The sequence below is a fragment of the Plectrocnemia conspersa genome, unplaced genomic scaffold (assembly GCF_051122295.1).
Source record: "Plectrocnemia conspersa isolate PC_06_02 unplaced genomic scaffold, ASM5112229v1 ptg000013l, whole genome shotgun sequence".
NCBI classification, from domain to species: domain Eukaryota; kingdom Metazoa; phylum Arthropoda; class Insecta; order Trichoptera; family Polycentropodidae; genus Plectrocnemia; species Plectrocnemia conspersa.
The window spans coordinates 15,586,619-15,608,998 of NW_028277177.1; the positions used below are offsets into that span (position 1 = coordinate 15,586,619).

Consider the following 22,380-nt stretch of genomic DNA (forward strand, 5'->3'; position numbering starts at 1 on the left):
TAAAAATGTATTCTCAATTTTATTTTCAAGAATTCTAGATTCTCGAGAAAAAGTTGGCATAAGTCAAACTTTATTATTTATATTGAAATTAGATGAAAATCTTAAAATATTCATAAAAAATATGTTTAAAAATTTTATTTTTAGATCTACCTTCCACGTAAAGCTGAATAACAAACGTTATAATATTATTTGAGTTATTTTACTGTTTTTACACATACACTTAGTCTTTGAAAAAATAATAAATAATACATAGAAATATTATAAATTAATATTTGTTTACTAAACTTTTTCAATTCATATTCGGATTATTCACTACACATTTCTATGAAACAAAGTTTTAAACCATCGGAGATAATATCTCGCCATAAATATATAAACATATAATCGAATAAAATTCCAACTAGGTTCCACTAAGCGTCTCACTGGCTACGAAGTCACACCCCCTAAGGTTCTCAAGCCCTAAGCTTCTAATTCAACTATCTTTACCTTTCAATAAAACTATGTTTGGCATAGGTATATTGGAAATATACTTGACTTGTTTGTTTATAAAATATTTTTTATGGACTTAAAATTTTGTTTAATAGTTAAAAAAAAAAATGTTTTTGGACAAAAGTAATGATAATACATCAAAATAAAATATGTTTATTTTGTAATTTTTTTTGTAGCAAGAACCACTATTTTAATGGTTAATGTTATAAAAAGTCTAATATTGATACATTATATCATAAGAACTGTTGTTTGTTGTTTTAAAATATTATTTAGAAATAAAATGTTTGGTACGAGTATATCGTTGGTATGGGCATAAAATTATTTTTATTGTGTGTTTTTTTAAATTTAATATCAATGAAATGAGTTTATAATTTAGACAGTTAAGTTATAATTTTATTATTTTAGAATAATCTGTATCTTTTTTCTAGTTTTATATAGTTTTTCACAAAAAAAATCGCCAATAGGTCTGATTTGCAGCTTTAGCTTTTGAGAAACGATTTTTTCAGAACTTATCGCGGTTAAATATTATCAATTTAACGTTACATATATTTTTAGAATGTCTAAGACCATAAAATAAATTTATGACTTTTGAATGTAAGCTTTGTAATGAATAACCTTTATATGGTTACATAATATTACTTACGGCATAATATTAATTTGTCGAAGGCCAAAAACGCTGACCGTTTCCACGTGTGCGCTTAATGCGAATGCGTGCCTCGCGACAATTTAGTACTATGGAATTTAGCTCGTACCACACACAAAAGGATTTTATGGGTCGCAGCATGAATGTATGGTTTTATTAACCCGGCGAAATGATCGGTGCCGAGAAAAATTAGTCTAGTCCATTGCTTATCTCGGCTCATTATTCCGCTCGGTTTGCGGACGGGAACGGGCGCCGGCCAAAATCCGCAAGCCAGGGTCGAATTGGTCACTAGAGAGGCACCATATAATCATAATGGAATGCAGCGCGAACGGCTTTGGCAGTGTTGTAGGAGTATCGTTGAAGTGAAAGCTCAACATGGAAAAGTGCCCCGGGGCTGGCACGGGACCAGGGCACACTCCTCGGGGGGAAGGCATACATCAAGCGGAATGTCTCCACATACGGAGGAGCGGATCTTTCTTTCCCTCTCTCTCTATAGCCTCTCTCTATTTTCTCGTTCTTACACTCCGGGATAATATATCTCGACGAAAATATTACACATGCACATTTTTCATCTGCTATGTACGGGCGATAAATTCGTGCGTCGACTTGCGCGCGAGCTTCGAAGCCAACCTTTCCCGAGGAGCGCTTCGCGACGTTGTTGAAGTGAGATTTGCCTGTTTTCACCTCTAGATAAGTGACAAAGTTAAACTATTAAAGAAAAAAAACATAAGTACATAAACATATTTTCAAACTTTATTTGAATAATATAATTTTAACAAGCAAAAACAGGTTTATCGTCAAATCCAAGTAAAAATTTTGTATGTAACTTATTTAATTATAATAATATTACGGTTATAGTTCTCTGTTTTAGTAGTAGAAGTTTTCCAGTAAAATAAAGCGAGCTACTTGCTTCGACATATTGCATTACTCTGATAAATATATCTCGAATGTTTCGAGAAGTGATAGTAGTACTTTTTTCACTTTCAAGCAATATCTCGACTAAAACATTACACATTCACATTTTTCATCTGCTATGTACTAGTAATAAATTCGCATGTCGCGCCGAAGCCAACCTTCCTTCTTAAATTTCACAACATTATAGGGATATCACTCATGTTTTTTTCATATTTGGCGAGAAACATAGCCATCACAGAAGCGTGTGATATATTTTGTGAAATGGATTAGATTCCATATATAATATAATGCGGGCGTAAATCAGAAAAGTTTAGGTCGAACGGAATTTCTGATACGGTATGGTAGAATATGGGAGCCAAGTGGGCATTGAATTTGTATTTTATAAATTTAATATATTTTTTATATTTATTATAAGTAGATTAAAATATTCAAAGCAAAACAACAATATTAAATTATTAGAATACATAAATATATATTTTATTAATAATAACAAAAAACAATCTCAAATGCCATAATTTAATTGTTGTTTTCTGACTCTGACGTGTAGTTGATTGCAATGCTCAAATTTATATGGTATTTAATTTAAAAAAAATTGGAATCACTTTATTAAATATAACAAATTTGGTACCGTAGTAAAAACCTATAAACAAATATAATAATTTATTAAAAACTAGATTTACTTGAATTTATTTTGAGCAATGTATACTGGATGATTAACGTGATTATAAACTGTAAGATTTTTGCGCCAATGGTCATATCTGAATGGTTTTATCATCTGAAGTAATCAAATATGAGTTGAAAAAGAACACTATATCTGTCAAATAAATTAAGTCCAAGTCTTTCCAATAATGCCCCGTCAATAAGATCGCGCATTCGAAAATACGTTTATTAGATTAAAATTATAGCCTATGTATGTTGATTCTTAGACAAAAATGTTATTTTAACAATTTAAATTATTTAATGAAATTCTCGCAAAAGTAAACACTCGTATTTTCACATTAAACAAATCAGTAACCCTCTTTCGCAGTCAAAATGCTGACTGAATTTTAAAATAAGCAAAAAATAACAAACCACTCTGTTGAATTTCACCCGATTTACCTTTGCTTTTAATCCGTTTTCTTTCGTTGGGCAAACGCCCGCGGCCGGATGTTGATCAGTTTAATTACAAGTTTCGGGTTTGACATTTTGTTTATGTTAAACTTTCGTTTTGTTTCTAAGCAAACAGGCAGGCAAGTTAAAGAACACGGGTCGTGGCGTATTTACACGGCGAAACGCCGAAAATCTTTTTTCCGCTGTGGGATACGCCACGTCTCGAATTTCGTACAAATACGCCATGTTTGCTAAAGCAGAACAAACACGTTATAAATTAAAAATGTCAATATGTTTCTGAATGTATGGGGTATGCCGGGTATGATAATGCTATTGGATATGTAAACTTGAACCCTAATATAATTACAATACGTTGAGGAAAGAGCATTCGTGTAGGCTAAAAAAATCCATAATTAAAGCATAAATGTATTATTTTATACAATATGAAAAAAATCTTTTTATCGTAATATATATAAAAAATATCCCTGAGTGACTAACAAAATTCACAGGTTATAATAACTACTATTATTTAACAATATACATAAATAAATAAAAAGTTTCGAATGGCTCTGAAGTTTGTATTGTATTTTATTGATATTCATCAACTAATCTTTCAAAAAAAGTTTTTATTGTTGCCCTAATAATTTTGTGAGTTCTTTTTGTAAACATGGTATGACTTTCATTGTCATGTAATAAATTGGAATTAAATATTTTTTTTAACATCAGTTAAATGTCTCCCCAAAAATTTGTAATTTTTATTAAGCTAAATACTTTTTAATGACACGCATCGTTTACGCCGCTGTCACACCAATTAGAACTCTAAGGATCTTCCACTGACATTAACTATCCGCCAGCTTCTCCACCACTGTTCGGAGAAAACATCTCGCTTATAAATAGTAACTCAATATATGTAGCTTAAACAGATAAATTATTACCAGTTTACACCTGCGTTTCACTGGCTACGAAGTCACAACCCTAAAGGTTACTTAACATTAAAATTACGTCTGCAAATATCACAAAATTAAGTATATTTTTTGATGTGATATGACCTATACAATAATTTTAGCTAGTTATATTGCTTTAAGCACCAAAAGAATTATTGATACAAATATCTTAATAGCATAGGATTCTAGAAAAAGTTTGCCTTTAAATATTTGTTTTATCAATTAGAGTTTAAACTCAAGAATATTTATATCGTAATATAAATTACTGTTTTTATTAATTACAAAAATATGTATGTATGTTTTTCATTTATTTGCCAGAATTATTTGTAAAGACATAATTCTTTTGCGAGATATTGATGGTTGTCAAAAATATTGAATAGCTCTCTATATGTAAGTGGTCGAAATACAGCTATTTATAATCTACGTCATCACTCTGAAGGATATCTGACTAAAAATAGAACGTAAACCGCATTGAATTTGCTTTATACAATATCTCTAGCGAAGCATGAATAAAGGGTGAGCCACAAATGTATCTAAAAAAGTATTACATATATATAAACGATATTTATATATACATATACATATATACAATAAAAGAGAGCGAAATCATTTCGTAAACAGCTACACTAGTGCAACCAAACTAAAATTCATAGTTTTCCATCATAATTGTATTTGATTTTTTAATTTTTTTAAACACGAAAGTAACAATTTAACCAAAATTACAGCAACATTAAAGTCTCAAACTCTTGATATGCAATAATAAAAATATCTCTGCAGATGTTATGCTTAAACCTGAGTATTTTTCTGGGAGTTAGATATTAGTGATTATTATGTACAATATTAATTATTACGATTAAACATCACAGATTCAGTTTTCTTAGCACTATTTCACGGATGAATATCATTTTAAATATTTCGAAATCTATCAAGCTAGTGATTTTGAGTGTAATAATTGTTGATACTTATAAAAATAAATGATTTACAGGCTTTGATATTAGTCTGGTGTTTCAGTACTTATTTAGAAGTCTTTTGTGGTTACTTCGTTGTAACGTCTGTTATGTTACAATGGATGGCTTACGATATATAAATAAATTAATATTTAAATGAAATTAACCTTAGCTAAAATTAATTGTTCTATGAAAATGTTTAATTATATTATTTTTAAAATATGGGAATGCAATAAATTAAATCAAAGTAATTTTTAAGATATATTTACATCGATATTCAGTAGAAATAGTATATATTTCTTAGGAATTTTTGATATTTTTCAATAAAAAGTAACAAATATTAACCAGGTGACAATTAATAAAATTAAACATATAAATCTTGTGGCTTTTAAAAGTTTTCCCAGATATTTCCAGACAAAAAACTATGATGATAGAGCACTCAACAATCAATCATTTTTTAAAACGTTTTCACGTGAAAGCAATGATCCGTGGATTATATATTTTTGTGTCGTCGAATGATTAACGATTGAATTTCAGATCTCGCTTTGTATACAAGCACTATACACATACCTATACATTGATGGAAGTCAATATATGATACGTTTTTGTGCTTGCTCCCCAAAACGTAACAACCAGTACGAATGTGTACTTTGTGTCGTTATATGGAAAGTTTTCGAATTTCACCCAGTGTTTGCTGTCATGTGCATTGCGATAGTATTTCGTGTTTATTACTGTTTTGAACTCGAATGTAGTTTCGGGGAGGCTGAAGACAAAGCCTTCTTGCAAGTGCACCAGTAGCGATTCGCATTTACAATTACTTGCACTTACTAAATATTAGCAAACAAACTTGGAGTGTTGACTTTCTTTGTGCAAACGTCACAGACACACTGTATAGTATCAACATATATAATATAATATATATCAGCTTCCATTTTGTGTGCTTTGACAATGTTTAGATTGTTGTAATTATACGCGTCATGGTCAAAAAGTTCTGAAACTAATATTTTATACTTCGACACTACTCCTATTTTTTGTATAACCGACACCGACTACTATAAGTTTATTAAGTGCAAACTTTGTATAAAGGTAAATTGCACAAAACTCTTTTTAAGACTCAAAACTTCATGCAAATCTAGCGCATTTTACTAGTTGTATTTTAGTTGAATCGAACTATTTCGCATTGTCACTATATTTAATTTTAGATAACCGAACAAATTACTAATCGCTATACGAAATTAAAATAGTGTGAAAGACAGTTTTAAAAATAATTTATCTTGTTCAATGTCTGTTCTGCGTGGGTTTCTGCTTGTAATTGTTTTACGCGACGAGAATTTTTTTGTTTTTTTTTGTCTGGGTAAAATACACCCCCGATTAGTTTTTCTGGGTTGTTGCTATCTTCTCGGATATCACTTCAGCGCCTGCCTTCAGGTGATTAATCAATTCGGGTAGGCGCCGGTGGGCGGGTGCAGTGACCGCCCATTGACCGCTGCAGGGCCGAACTGAGGGTAGGGCCCGCACAATGGGGCCCTTGTTCACCATCACAAAAGCACGTGGAACAAATCGATTTTTCAAATATTATTTATTACCCCTCCGGACCTGACCGGGCTGACCGCATTTATCTGAATAATAGGCTGGCGAATTTAATACACATTACATAACTAAATAGTATACTGGCACGTTTAATTTTCGTAACTAAATTCTTTTTTAAAGCGAAAAGTTTGTCGATAAAAAATATTTACAAAAAATATTAATGAAGCTTAATTTCGCGTAAAATGCTCGAAAACTTTTTGGCAAAAGCTAAAGTGCTCGTGTATTTAAAAAATAAAACTTCAGCTAGTAATTAATCACCGCTTTGAAAAAAATATGAATTGCCCTTTAAGTAATGTATAATTGAATAAGTAATTATTTTTTACTGCTTAATATATTATTCACAATAATTAAAGCTTAAAAAAAGTGGCAAATAATAATTTAAATTAAGTTAGTATGAAGCATGCGACTAAATTTATTCGATTTTTATTTTATGATTTATTATTTTTATTCGTTGTGCAAGAATATCGATTGTTTATAATATAATTATAATCACTAAAGTTAATAATAACTGTCTATAGCTACATATGTATGTATGTATCTTTCTGTATATGCCGAGTCAAGCGTATCAAAACATATTGCGCTACAACCAGCGCGTTTGTGTGTTTCTCAAACACTATGAATATAACATTTTGATTTGAATGAATATATAGTCTTTCAAGTAAGACTGAGCTTATGTTAGCTTTAAACTATTTTTACACAATATTGTATTTAAATTTCAAAATAAAATATTTTTTCAATCCTTACATATATAATTTAATACTTATGTTAGTTTATCTATTGTCCTACACCATCTTTTATTTTTATTATTATTTATTAGGAGACTTAAACATAAGTGTATGGTCGTTACGTTAACCATTTAAAAATAAACATAAAATATCTGAATATAGTCGCATATATAAAAAAGTCGCTTCGACCCCATAGGATTTCCACCCTTTAATTATTGAAATCCGTTAACGAGTTTGCCGCTGGGGCTCGAATTACGCGAGACGTATTGAATTGACTGCGTATTAATATTCTGGTTGATGACGAGACATAATCTGTATATATGTATACATACCTTTATACATATATATATATATGTAGATTCTACATCGGGGTATATCGTGATATCTGCGGCGATAATGTTACGCCTTTGTATAACCGGTCTATCCAAATAGAAAGCGATGTCTGCGGGGGATTTTTGATTATAATCCAATTCCTTGAATCCCGTTTTAGATTTAATGATGTTCTGTATTTTGATTTACTAAAAGTGTGTCTGTAAAAGCGCAAGTTAATCGAATAAAATTTGAAAATATTCCTTCAAATCAGTTTTATTAGATAAATTAAATAATAAAGCAATCTTTAGTTATTTGATCCCTAATTTTAAATTGTTTAGTCTATCAATTAAAATGTATACTATATGTTAAAAATATACATCAAATTATATCTAAAAAATATTCATTAGTGCCATTTTCCTCTTTATATGTGTAGAGGTTATAAAAGGATAATAAGTAATAATAATTTCATATATTGCCACTGAAGATATCATTAAAATTTTTTTTGATTTTGAAAAAACAAACAAAAAACAATTTTTTTTTCCTGTAAAAAATGATAATATAAAAGATTTCAATGACTTAAAAAGGCAATAATTTAGTGCATGGTTAAACATAGTGAATGTAACAATACTTAGCCTCTAGATAAACTTGTGGTTTGGCATTGCTATTGTGGAATTCAACGCTCATTTTATTGGCCAGATCTGACATCTTTTTGTATCTGGTTTCATTCAGTTTGGGCAATTGTGAGCAGTACTTAGTAAAATAAATAGTTTGTTTTTATGACTCACCCTGCTGTATTTTATTGTCTTTTTGTAAAACTAACAATTAAATAGTTAGTCAATTCACAATTAAAGTTAATGAATTAAAGTAAAAAATTAAATTAAATTTATTATTGAAAAATTAAATTTAAAAAAATAAATTAAATCAATTAGTCATATCTGAAACACGGTACTGATGTCTTTGTAAATATATATATATATATATTTTAAATAGATATTATTTCTTTATTGACAAGGTTCCTCATACCTGTTAACTATATAACTGAAAGACTTAGCTAGACGGATGACTATAGTTACAATTAAAAAATTCACTCAGTAGTTCGAGTCAGTTCGTTATTCGGGCTACGTAGCAGTATAACGCCGTTATTATGCGCACAGCGTCGAAACAAATTAAGGAAGGCCTCGGCGACGGCGGTGGTATGATATTGCGCTAACTAACGTCTCGGGACGACGCGCTCAGACATAATAATTAGTCGCGAAGATGAGGGAAGCTCGACCGCCGAAGCGCCCTCACCCGGCCCTCGCGCCGAAGGACTTGCGAAAATTTCTAGTCTTGTCTCTTCTCCGTAGCCAACTAATTATGACTCGTTATCATAATGTCTATACGGTATGTGTACGGTTCGGGGAGTGGCAGTCGTGGCGGAGTGGTGCCAAATTTAAATTTTGCATCACGTACGACGCATATTTAATTACGCAAGCCGATTATTGAATTAGTGATTTGTGTTTGGTTATTTTAACGTGTAATACGTATTTATTAATATAAAATATTAAACTTTAATTTTATTATTTAACTAAGGCTTCAATTAAAATATAACATTACAGAATATTTCGTAGAAAATAGCTCATACTATTTCGTTGAAAAACTTCATACGGATGCAATCTGATATTCATATATAACATAACAATTGCTTTTATATAACGTAATAATATACATTTACGCGCATATTACAAGTATAATTCCAACGATTTGAATGCAGGAATTGTATTGCGATAAGATATTTTATTATATGGTGTTTCTGAGTTTTATTAGAATATATATGCATATACATACATTCACACATACATATTTGGCTATATAACGACGTCGTTCGTATATTATATACTCGTATATGTAAGTTAATATGCTTAAAATCCACCAATCGAACACTTCGGGTACTAGACACAAAGCACCTACAGAATTCAATAGCTTAGTATGGAATTTGGCAAAGTAGAGACACACATATACCGCTTATTGTTATACCGAATTGCGAGTGGCTGGCGGATTTGCAATACAGTCCTTGGCTAGATATCTATTTTTATATCTTGTTATATACACAAAGCTCATATATTGTCACTGTTTTGTCGGCATTTGATTACACGAACAATAGAAAATGATCGTTGTTCTGATGTTGTATTAGTAACTTAGAAGTACGCCTTATTGCTACCGATTCCTCCAAGTTGGTTATTGTTTGAGATTGAACTTAGTGAATTGATTTATTTCAAAGCAAACAAACTAATAATGTCTTATTATTATATAGGATATAAGTTATTAATAAATAAGTTCTGGTTGATTGGAAAGTACATTTAATAGATCAAAACATGTTTATATGTAAATGTGTCAATAAATCAGATATTATACGTGCGACGCGCTACAAATCAGTTTTCGCGAGTAGTTTATCATATTTGTAAACAACCTTATGATAAAATCAAGAAAACAATTTAACGTTAATTATCTATTATTTGTTTAAAATTGCGTTACAAATATAATTATTAATCTGGCCAAAAATATAGCAAAAAAAAATAATAAAAAACATTATTATCGCAATATAAATATGTGTAAAATGCAGGCTAAAAACAAACACACATATTTAAATATTGTTATATATACATACATATATATGTATGTATATATAAAAAAATGTAAATAATTTTTAAACTTGCTGTGTATATATAATATCAATATACATTTTTTCAATATTTTTTCCATTCCAAAACTACAACAAAAGACAAAGCTCTAAACGCCAAATAGGACTAAATATAATTTAATTCGAAATTGCGGATCAATATTTATAATACTAATTAACAATAACACAATTTGGGTATTTATTCTTATGAAATATAAGGGTTTTTTTCATCTAGTATATTGCTTGTTTTCTCGTACTGAGAATTTCCCCTACAAAAAACAGACTTCAAAAGGTGTGTTTTATTGCATATTACATGGAAGCGGCATCAAACGCAACAAAGGACGGTCATTCAATTACCGTCTACACAACCGCAAAAAAGTGCTACATATTTCAGGCCAGGTCCGGAGGAAATTGTCAGATGAATAAATTCATTCCTTCAGCCAGAGACCGGGCCGATACCTGTTGGGGGTGGACCCTAAGTTACAACAAGGGGTTCCTGTCTGAACCCTCTCATTCCCCCAGAACCGGTTTGGTTAACCGTGAAGCGCTGTGCAAACACTCTTCATTTTTTGAATACACAAAGATGATCTCCGCAGAGCCACCACCGCCACTTTTTATACGCCCTTTTTGTCTTCCGCCCGACGAAAGAATTAATTGCGGGTAGGAGTGCGATAAAAGATGGAGTGCGCTCATTTTTACATCACATAATTTTCATTGTGCCCATTCTATGTAATCACTATGCTTTCCATGGGCAGCTATGTGAATGGATATTTTTTTAAAACGCCCCCTTTATGGGCACCGCAAATAAACAGTGAGACACGCAACTGGATTTATAAATAGAGGTCTTTGATTGCATTATAATGGGCATAGATTTTGAGAGGGGCGTTTTAAAAGTCAGAATAATATAAAATTAGACATTTTAAATTACTTTTATAATTATAAATATTTAAAAAAACAACCGTTTATGCTATAAGAGTTTGTATGCGTTATCTTCTTTCCTATTACCTTTTTTTAGCCCTTTGCGCTCATACAAAGAAACCCAAAGTAAGTGTTTGAAATTATTGTTAATTTTATATGCTCTTTATAGAAGATATTTCATACTATCATACTATCGATTAAAACGTTTCAAAGATGTACTATATAAATGTCATGTGCAATCGCTTTCGTAAAAATACATAAAGTAGCCAACGTACTTCACATTTGTTTTTGCATAGATTATTTTTATCGTAAGATAAAATTTGCGAAAAAGTTTTCAGATTTTAATTTTTATTTGAAAGTCAACCTTTGCGGTCAAGTGTTTGTTTGTATGCTTATTTTTATAATATCCATATTTTAACACGTAGCAACATTAATTAAACCGTTACCTGCATATACTTTATAGAATTGGTATAAAAATTATGGAAAATTTTCAAAGCTCGCCTATCGTGTGCGCCTGGTGCTGTAATAATATGCAAAGTAAATTAGTACGGTGTCGGTTTGCGCCGCGATGCACAATAGATGTCTAACAAGCGCCCAGATGAGGTTTCGCCGGGACATTGGGGGTTAAACCCAGCAGGAGATGGGGTCAACCACGCAGACAAATATACAACCCACTAGAAATTTATATATTTTTAATTAATAATTTAATTAAAATAAAACATATGATAGAAATTAAAACTGTATTAAATAAACAATCGTTACTTAAACTATAACACCTACAAATCGTAAATATTAAAAAAATAAAAATAAATAAATTTCTATTATTTTTTAATATCATGACTTTTTAAAATATAATTTTTAATATCAATGTTTAGAAGGTAATTAATTATGGCACCATGTCTATCATGTTGCACACGCACAATTTTATTTAGTTAGTTATTACCTGAAAGACTAAAGTCTAAATTACTAGTTTCCAGCTTTTTTCGGGTCGCTACCCTATTTTATAGAAATCAAATGATCCAAAACCATGATATATCTTAATATGGCATCGATAACAGATTTTTTAATAAATTGTAATTCGATTTAATTTATCCCTAATATTTTTTTTTATTAAACTTATACTAATTTTCATATATATTTAAAAATATTTAGTGCGATGGTTGAGCTTTTAGCTTAGTAACAAGCGTCGAAATTCGTTTCCTATCCTTGAAGGTTCAGTTTAAGTAAATTTTGTTGCTCTGATAAAACTGCTAGGAAAGCCATTATTTTTATTCACAAAAAATATATACACTATTGTATCTATATTTTGCATGTTAATAACGTCATTAAACATAGCAACATGTTGGCGATTAGTTTTAGCAGTAGTTTGAAACAATCCTCGCACTTTCTAGTATTAGGAAGTTATACGGTAATTTTTTTATAATAATATATACTACCACGTTATTAATAAAATAGCCACGAAATCATCAAATCAAGTGTCTCTTAAGGAGTAGCTGGAATAATCTTATTAATAAGAGCATTTTAATGAATCATGCAGTAGATTCCCTTTGCTTAAAAAGCAAGTTCTTTGACTCCTTTTATAAAAGCCTTTGACCTTAGCATAGTGTCTATACAAACCCCACGGACTTTTCTCCACTCTAATCCTCCAGTCATAAAATATGTATTTTTCTTTTACATAATATCTTGACCTTTGTAGTACTTTCTTGTTTAATACAAAATCGAAGCAACTGAATGAATATGCTTCACGAAAACAAGCAACTGTAAACACGAGCTTACGTCTGTTGATTAATCAACTTGAAAAGAGCGAAGCATTGATGTCTATGAGCATGTCCGATATACGACGAAGAATACTATTATTAGATAGAGATATTTTTGTATTTTTAATTCGCTGGAATCGCAAAGAACTAACTTTACAATGTTAACCATGAAGGTTTTATTAGTATTTCTCTAATTGTGTAAGGTTTTTTTCTTGGCAATTTCCAATCGTACTTTATATGATGCTTGCACTAATGCTGTGCTTTCTTAATGATAAATTCATGTGTAATCAAGTCTCTGACCTTTGCAAAAAGCAAAAAGGGTATTATTTTGAAATAAATATTTTTTAGCTGTTTCGGGTGTCACCCCCACGGAAAACCCTTTGCGATCGCATTTCTTTTTTTTAATCCCGTTATGTATTAAAATTATTATACATTTGTCATGTTTTTATGTGTGATCTTGTATAGTTTTAAATTAGATTAATTAATAAATTAATTAAATTATACAATATCACTGTTGTATTGTCATAAACAATATAGAACAATATTGTTAAATGCTATTTAGTGGTTTAACAACTCATGTCTTTGAATGTTTAATATAAGTATAAAGTCTACGAGGAAAAATAATATAAGTCGAGTCCCGAAACGATTTATTCTAGTTTCATCTGTAAAAAGGTTGCTAATAAAATCGCCACTTTGACGAATCTCATCTAATGACGCAAACAGCTTTCGAATGTACTCCTTAAACGCAATCATATTGATCAATATATTCTTAAACAAAAAACATTATTCTCTTTTACAAAAATTCAATATGCTAATCTAGGACAGCTCATATTAATCTTGTCTACTGATTTGCGAAAGAAAGAGAAAAGAAAATAAATCGCACTTTTCGCTACCTTAAATAAAGAGCTTTGTCAAAAATCACTCGTTACAAGTCTGCAACAGATGTTGGTGCCATAAGGTAGCTAGGTAGGAGGTGGGTTCTTTACCCCCGTTATGCGAACAAAATTGAAGGGGTGAAACAGTTGGTACTGGAATAAATAATTTATATTAAAGCGCACCCCGTTTAGGGTGAAATCTGTTTACCTTAAACGCGCCACATGCTTATGCTGCCGTAATTATGTAAATGACATCTCTCCGACCAAAACAAACACCGATTCTTCCTGAACTCCTTTTTGTGTACCTACTTACGTTCATACACATACACTTTGTAATGGATGTTTGCTTTTATATAGTGAAAAATATTTTTTCCTGTTTTTGAGGTGAATATAAAATAAAATTAATGAAAAATAAATGGATTCTTCTATGGTCAATTAAATATATATTTAAAACCTTCGACTACTGGCTACAAAAGAATAGGTAAGTGTCTCATGTTTTTTATCAAGTAAGATTAAAAATAAAATATTTAATATTTAAAAAATAAAATTTATATCAATAAAAAACTTTATAAGCAGTGGCTAATGGCAGACGAGCGATAAAACTTATATAGTTAAATAATTAACTTAAAATTTCTTTGCAACGTATATATCTATTCTACAAGAAAAAATAAATGTTAAAAGTGACATTATTGCACTACTTTGTATATTGTTATAATAATTTGTAAATGAGACATTTTATAAATCTATTTAAAATTTTAAGTATAGATCATTTTAAAGTCATAACAAATTCAATTAACGTGATTGTTAAATTATTTTTAACGAATTTGCTATATATGTTATATATTTGATTTATTAGTGTTTATTATAAAATATGCGGAGCATCTAAATAAAAGTTTTATTTTATTGTAATTAAAATAAAAATATACTAGTGAGTGTATTTTTATTGTTGTAGTAGATTTTTTATTTTTCAATAATAGGACAAACTGTTTACATATATATATTATAGACTGATGATTACTTTCTACATTGAAATACATGGGATGCTAAACAAGAATAATTATCTATTGATATGGCTTTTAGTCTAAGTGAGAAAAAATCATGACTGCTCATGCTTATAACTGAGGGAGCTGAGCGCACTTAGGGGTGGTGGAGGCGAGTTAGGTTAGCTGAGTTAGACAATATACGTAGAGTGCTTAAGTTACGCAGCAAGGCTAGCTTGAAACAGAAACCTGATGATTTCCCCTGAGGGATGTCTCTACCCACGCACAACGTCCCGACAAAATGTTTTTTTAATCAATCAAACAAAAGGACCGAGCTCACAGGTACTTTGTTATTTCCACGTTTTAACGGCAGTCGTTATTTAATACATAACAAATTGCCAGAGCTACAGTGCGTACCTGTGTAGAGTTTTTTTCTTGCAGCTCCGCCGGGAGCTTACGATTATACAGCTTTAATGTTTTTAATTAAATGCCCACGAATTAAAGCGACACATACATATATATGTAAATAATTTTTCCTCGTCATGTTAAAAGCATATGCTGTTTTCTAGTTCGACGTTGACGTTTTAATAGAATATATGAATGTGTTCTTAATTAAAACTGTATTGTTTGGACGTCGAATCAATAGTTACAATTTGGATTAATACGACCACACATTTCGATTCGTATTTGTTACACATATTTACATTGCCATCATTCGGTTTATTGCACGTCGTCGACGATAGCTGAAAAACAAAATAGCATCCCTCTACTGTCAACAAAGTGTCGTGTCGCCGGAACCTAATTTGGTTTGACGTATTTACTTTTATTTTTACGGAAATGTGTGCCTATGTAATCATATACATACGCTTTATTTAAATTCTGCATCAGTTGTGCTAATATAATTCTCATATAGCGATTTATTTTGTAAGTCCTGTCCTCCCATCAATTGTTTAAATATGTGTATGAGAATAGATCGTGCTCATTGTACATAAATTGTTAAAAATATCTACATACTCCTATGCTTAGGTTTTGGAAAGACAAATAGCAATACAAACTTTCACATTTAAATGTTTAAATCCGAGTGAAGTTCTATCAAGCATAGTTGGATCATAAAAAGTAATAAATGTAAGTTTATTTTTTACTTGGCAATATACTTTTTCTTAAAAATGAAAATTTAGCCGGTAGCCTTAAATTTTATATACTTTTCGCTGATTTTGTAAAGGTAATGGTAATAATTTTATACATTTAATCATAGTAACTGTTTAAAATTAAATTTAATTACTTATTACAATAACTTACTTTTATTAAATCTTCACAAACATCAAAATATACAGTGATTTATTGTGATGTTCGAGTCTCGGTCGAGCTAACAAACAAAGAATTGTAAAGATGGGTAGGTGGGTAACTCCGCTAGGAAATTAAACTAAAAGGGAGACAGGTATTCCATGGTGGATGGTAGGCATGTTCAGCCGTCGGATACATACCACAAGCAAGCTCATACCCTCTACTATCTATCTGACATGACGTCATTCCTCGTAGCGAATGTTTGAGTCAGCCTCTGGAGAGATGCCCGACACACTTTTGTCTGGCGTTAAAATTTCTTATGTAAATTCCCTCTAGAGATAATAGAGGCTTTCCTTTAGAGACTGTATAAAAAAAAATTTGATTCAAAACTCACTTACAGATTGAATGTTTTGATTGAAATAAACACAAATACGTAAATAAATTATACTCAAGATAGCTCGTGCTCGTGGCTTCTAAGTTTACGAGAGCCACATTTTGAAAACTGTATCATAAAGAACAGTTCTAAATACTTATTGTTATTATTCATGAAGTTCATTGGTCAATAAATCTTATGCCTATGATAACAAATGGTCTTATACTCCTTCATTAAAAACGACTTCTTTCAGCTTTAAACGCACGACACTACTGTATTTATATTTTGCATGTTAATAATGTCATTAAACATAGCAACATTTTGGGGATTAGTTTTAGCAGTAGTTTGGAACAAATCTCGCACTTGTTGGTATTAGGAAGTTATACCGTATTTTTTAAATATAATAGTATATACTACCGAAATGGCAGTGCTGCCAACCGAATAAACAAATCGGTTTAATTTTTACTAGCTATCTTACTTTCCGAATATCCCTTGTACATCTTAGTAATATCTCATAATGGTTTACTTTGACGTTATTGATGTATTCTGTAAAATTACTTTTGCTTGTATGTACCTCATGCGTACACGTGAGGTTTAAGTATCTTTTTACGTCTTCGTTAGGCGTCTCTCAAGTATTATGACACTCGAATCTTCCGTCGGCAAATAATACCCCCTTTCTCTCATCTGAAGTGTGGCAATATTAAAGACATTTTTCACTCTAGTGAAATTTTCTTTTCGTATCCCCGTGTACAAATATAAATATGTGCCGTGAGCGAACCTGGGAGAAGGAAAGCAGCAAAAAAAGAAAACGTAATTTATGACGTAAACTTTTCGGTTTCACCCTTGTCTCCCTTTCTCTCTAGGTAAAGTAATACGCGTCTTCTCGTAATACATTAAAATTAAGGCGGTCTCTAGTCGTCGCCGACCCCTCAAAAGACGTCAAAGTATACAAACAAGTTAGCTTATAACATTTGTTTATCGTGTTCCCTTCTCCGGGATAAAATTTCTTATATTAATTTGCCGGCGGTGATTTATGACCGCAAACTTGCAATCGCCTCGATCGCCTGCGAGATTGCTTTTTTATTTTAATAAAAAAAATGTCAAAAAATCGTTTGGGAATATTATCTGTCAAAAAACTGCTGTTTGTTTAATTTATTTATTTATTTGTGTGACACTACAGCAATGTCACAAAAAATTACGGAAGTGTCAATTTTTTATTGAAGCATAAATTTTGGAAGTAGTTTTTTGCACACTGTTGAAAAAATCTATTTATTATATTTTAAATTAAAGTTGAATATATTTAAAATTTAAAATCAAGTTTATATATTTATTATTTTATATATCGATTTAAAAAAAAGTTTTTGTGAGCAAATTATAACAAAAATAAAGTGAGATCGATCGACATTGTCATTATTAAGGCATTCATAATAATATTTTTTATGAAATATATATGTGGATATAAATAAATAGCTTTTCTCTTAATGGCAAGCATATCCAACTATAATAAATATATATCAAATTGACATGGATTTCACAGGAAATTTTTATCCACAATAAAATTTCAACCACAATGCCTATGAAACTATTGTTTCATATAAAAAATCGTGATGGAACAATACAGTTTCATAGGCATTTGAATTAAATCGTGTTTTTTTACATAGCTCTGCATCGATAAATGGCGTATTAAATATTTGTTATTGTATTTTCGAAATCGAAGCAAAAGCTGCAGATATAATAGACGCAAGCTTTTCTAAAGCAAATATCTTTCTATAAGGTAGAATATTACTCTTCCATAGAACGATGTATATATGCTGGTGGTGATTTTTAGCTGGCAATCCATTTCATGCATGAATGACGAGTTAAGATTAAGCGTTTGTTTACACATGTATGTTTAATATGTGAATGTAAAATTACATGTTTGCGTCAAGTATGAATGCGAACGCGAAGAGTTCATTTCACGTGAAAGGAGCTTAGATAAGAGATGTGTCTGAGCAACCGTACAATTGGTTCATGACGTGACAGGAAGTTCGAACTTTGCGAAACTATCTTTGCTGTAAAATCGAAGCAATCTAAAGTTTTGCAAAATCTTACTTTATATCACTTTTGCAGTGTCGCCTTAGCAAAGTGTCTTATCAACTGTGAGCCGGCTTAAAATGACTACTGTGTGAAGTTCATAAATTAATTTAAAATAAGAGCATTAAAGAAAATGGAGTATATTTTTAAAACATATTAAATAATTTCGTCCTATATTTATAAATTAATTTTTTATTTAACCAAAACTTTTTGGCAAACTAATACCTTGATAGATATAATTTTATTAAATTAATTTAAGATTTAGTTTTAAAATATTTTTATATAAAAATCCGATAGAGTCAATTTCAACACTAAGATATTAGTAGCACTATTCTGCACGCCAGTGGTTTCAAAACTAAAAAAATAATCATATTTAACTAAATGACTAAAAACAGCACATATCACATTGTCTGCAAAACAAGCAATAAAACGGATTTAAGCAGTAAATATTTTTTATATGTTTTAAATCACTAGGAAACGATAATAAACTAATAACTAATATATTAATTAAAAATATCTTTATCCTTATTTGCTTATATACAAAATATTCTTAAACTTTCTTACAAAACGTTGTTATTATAAATGTGCGAGAATCAAATAAAGTAACAGGGGCCATATATGAAAGTTTTCTTAAATGATCTAAGATAGTTGAAATGCATTTGATATATTGCTAACTCCTTTTTTTACAGGGTGATTAAAATTATCTTTGGAAAAAGGTTACCGTTAACCGTCTGTTCTTTAGTATTAGAAAGTGCTATTGTCTGACAGTTTCTCAAATTTAATTAATTAAAATTTAAATAAATTATTTGTAGAAAAGAATATAAGTTGTAAGCTAAAATATATATTTATTTCTATCTAATAATTTGTAATCTAACTAAATATAGATAAAATCAGCATATATATGAATATTTTGAGTAAAAATTAAAATAACTGCTTAAAAACATTTACTTTTAAAATTATAATAATTGCAATAAGATTATCTTTGAACTGTTTAATATATATATAACAAATTATTTACGTATACAATTTTATCTGAATATATAATTTATTATATTAAATTATCATTCGAACCTCCCTTTGACATATTCTTGTCAGGAAATCCAACATCATATTGAAAATATTGTATCTATAATATGAGTATATTACTTTAATCAGACTTGTTAAAATGTATATTCGTATAAAATAAATATATTTTTCGTATGTAGAAATCAGTGTTGAGGATGTGACTAAATAAAATAAGGGCAAAATCCTCTTTCAACATTTTTTGTGTATGTATTTTATGTGTAAATATAATTCTTTAAAAAAATATCATCCCCCTTGTTTCATCATTTGTATAATAAAAAAAGCCTACAGCTTTTTTCGTTGAATAAAAAATAAAGGTGGTAACATTTAGTAATAAAGGGATGTCTAGAGGATCTCCCCTAGCACTTTGTCAAGTTTGCGACTTATGTACATCGAAATAAGTAGGTGGGAGTGGATGGAACTCGGCTCCGAGTTTGCGGTGCGTCGCGTACTTCGTAAAGTATGGATGCTGAAGGAAGTTGATGTCCGTTTGAGAAAAGCTCCGAATTATTATTATATGACATGTACGTATGTATTCATGTACATTTATGTATACCTAGGGAGTTCTGAAACGCAAAAATATGCGGACACACTCGGCGGAATACATAAATTACTCTACGCTCGGATTTTCTCCTTCGACGCTGCATATTTAAATTTTAATACGAAGCGTATAAGAGAGTTTTTTTGATGTCGGCAACGTTATTAAATGTTGGATATTGGTGAATCACTTCGTTGTCTGGGTTTTTTCGTCAAGGGTGAAAGTAAAAAGTTGACATAAAGTCAGAATTTTAAATGCTTACAAGAAAAAAATCGTAAATAATTATATTTTTCTAGTACATTTATTTGCTATATTAATTTTTTAAATATGGAATGAATACTGTAGTTTTAAACAAAAGCTTCGTTATTGATTAAATAAAACATTTTAAATTTTGATAATAAGAAAAATATTCTTCCTTTGTCTTTAATTGTGTAAATATATAGTAAGAAGCTCTTGAACCTTTAAAATGTTTGTGAATAGTGCATATATCGATGTCTAACTCCAAAGTTGGTGAATAATAAAAAGCTGTGTCGTCTATTTCACTTCATTTTATTAGAATAATGGTAAAACCTAACAATATATCTTTTGCATTTAACATGAAAAATTTTATTAGTTCATAACGTACATTTTTTCCTGACAGAACCGCAAACAAATAAGTTGTTAAAAAACTGATTTATATTTTGAAATTTTGCAGTGTTGCTTTTCGTCAGACGCAATATGTTGCAATACTTTCCATAAAGTATTAATATTTAATCAAGCACTTGCGATATTTTCCAGACCTTTCTCTCTATGAGTGGTACGTTTTTATTATATTATATTTTTTTTATTATAGTCACTTTTAATATTTTATTATCAAATGTAACATATTCCTATATATAATTTATATATGCAGTATTTTGTTGAACGAGCAAACTTGACTCTAAATGATTTGCATTTGAGGTTTAATAACTGCATTTACATGTAAAACTATACTGGGAATTTATAAGTTATATATTTCATGCGCTAGTGTAAGTATTATGTCTTTGATATATTACTGTATTCATATTTGTTAGTTTTTACCTGCCTAAAAATTCGCAAATGGGTTAAAAAAAGTTCAATAGTGACCAAATCTTAGCATTAAAGCGTCGAGCTTATCGCGGATATCTCAACGTGGGATAGCGTGCAAGGCGAGCTTTTACACTCAGATACGAAGGCGACGAAAGCTCCACATTGACCCGGCAGTAAACGCCCCTCTAACTTGTAAATACCCCACACAAAAAATATTTTTACACTAAGGCTGCAATCGCTGCGATAAAGTCGTCGGGCCAAGCGGTGGCTTCGTTCGACAATAAAGAAGCATTATCTGGGAACCGGTGTAATTTGCTAAGTTTTACGTCCTTCATCACTCCGTGTGATATCTTAGCCCGGGCCAAATACACTATTAAAGTCGTATGATAGCTGCGACCTCGTTTTGGAAGCTACGCTAAATACTTACTGGAATATCATAGAGTTTTACGAGCGAATGATAATGATCGTAATACACAAATAATTAGAGACACAGCCGGCAAAATTTGTGCTACCAACAATGACTCTTATCTCTTTCCGTTTTTTATATCCGACGTTAAACCATACGTCGTTAAAATTTATGTGTCGCTTAATAATCCAGAAATGTGCTCTCGTTATATACAGCATGGGCACAAAGAAACGATACTTAAAGAGGAACATATCTCACAAACTATAATGGTGCTATAACGACGAAAAGTACTGGTACTTATGAAAGATAATATGATGTATGTATATATACCGTCGGGTATTAAAAACTAATTTTTGTACAGTAAATGCCGATTACTTTGTTTCACCACTATGATATTATTTAGTATCCGAGTTGTAAAGCTAAATCAGATAAAATACATTAAAAAAGATTTAACTTTCACAGCGGTAATTGGGAATGTTATTCGAATAATGTATTTTTTGTATCATAATCGACTGAGATTTAGATGTAGATTAATTATATACATCCAATTCAATCACAATCGCTAGAAAATTCGTCAAAAATCACAAAAATGTGCCGTTAAATTGGCGTATAAGTTTTTATGTTTAATTATTGACATTAAATTATATATTTAAAAAATACATTATTAATTCTTATTGGGAATAAATATTTATTTCGAAAAAATATTGCAAAAATCTGAGAGTACTAATATTTTTTTAATATAAAAATCCAAATT

General features: G+C 30.2%; 1 protein-coding gene across 1 annotated transcript in view; it reads left to right on the forward strand.

Annotated features, from left to right (window-relative positions):
- Positions 1 to 22,380, forward strand: part of LOC148227409 (protein O-mannosyl-transferase Tmtc2-like) — a 284,374-nt gene that overhangs the window by 38,855 nt on the left and 223,139 nt on the right. The gene's annotated exons all lie outside the window — the stretch shown is intronic.